At 45.1% G+C, this 830-nt stretch overlaps 1 non-coding gene across 1 annotated transcript; it reads right to left on the bottom strand.

Moving 5' to 3' along the window:
* LOC127251171 (small nucleolar RNA R71) lies at window positions 1–107 on the bottom strand. Its single transcript, XR_007838844.1, has one exon. It is a non-coding gene; the product is annotated as a small nucleolar RNA R71 (small nucleolar RNA).
* Window positions 108–830: the final 723 nt, after the last annotated feature.

The following is an 830-nucleotide window of genomic DNA, read 5'->3' as shown; positions in this document are numbered from 1 at the left end:
ATTCTAAGGAAGGAAATATGTGGCATCAAGCAACAATCAGGTGAAACGCTCCATGAATATTGGGAGAGATTTAATAAGCTTATCGTTAAATGTCCACAACATCAATTCCTCCTCAATTATTGATTCAATACTTTTACGATGGTTTGTCATTGATGGACATGAACATCATCGATGCTGCAAGTAGTGGAGCTTTAATAAATAAGACTCCGGCACAAGCTTGGGATCTTATTGCGAGGATGGCTGAAAACACGCAGCAATTTGGTTCAAGGGATGTTGGACAGACGAGCGTAAACAACAACGACCATGCCATCCAATCGATGCAACAACAACTTTCTGAGTTGACGAGCTTTGTTCGCAAGATAGTCGTGGAAAAATCTAACTCGAGTGTCCACGTCAAAGCGTGTGGAATATGCACAAGTGCAGGCCACCCTACGGATGCATGCCCGACCCTCCAAGAAGGCTATGCAGTGGATGTAAACGCTGCAAACTATGGTGTTAATGGACCTCCAGTATACAACCCGTACTCCAGCACTTACAATCCAGGATGGAGAGATCATCCAAACTTACGTTATGGAAACACACACCAGAATCATGGTCCTCAACCATTCGGAGCCACGCACCAGATACAACAGCCTCGCGCTTTTGAGAAACAGCTTCCCCAAGCACCCACGAGTAACTCCAGTCCGTCCTTGGAAGACATTGTGAAGTCTATGGCTACCAGTACCCTGCAATTCCAGCAAGAGATGAAGTCAACTGTCGACAAGCTACAAAGTCAGATTAGTCAAGTATCAGAAGAGGTAAGACAACTACGTGAAAGAGGAAAGTGGCCT

The sequence above is a fragment of the Andrographis paniculata genome, unplaced genomic scaffold, assembly GCF_009805555.1.
Source record: "Andrographis paniculata isolate CXL003 unplaced genomic scaffold, ASM980555v1 Contig38END, whole genome shotgun sequence".
Lineage (NCBI taxonomy): Eukaryota > Viridiplantae > Streptophyta > Magnoliopsida > Lamiales > Acanthaceae > Andrographis > Andrographis paniculata.
Note: the sequence above shows the minus strand (reverse complement) of the source record. Positions and strands in the feature narration are given on the sequence as shown.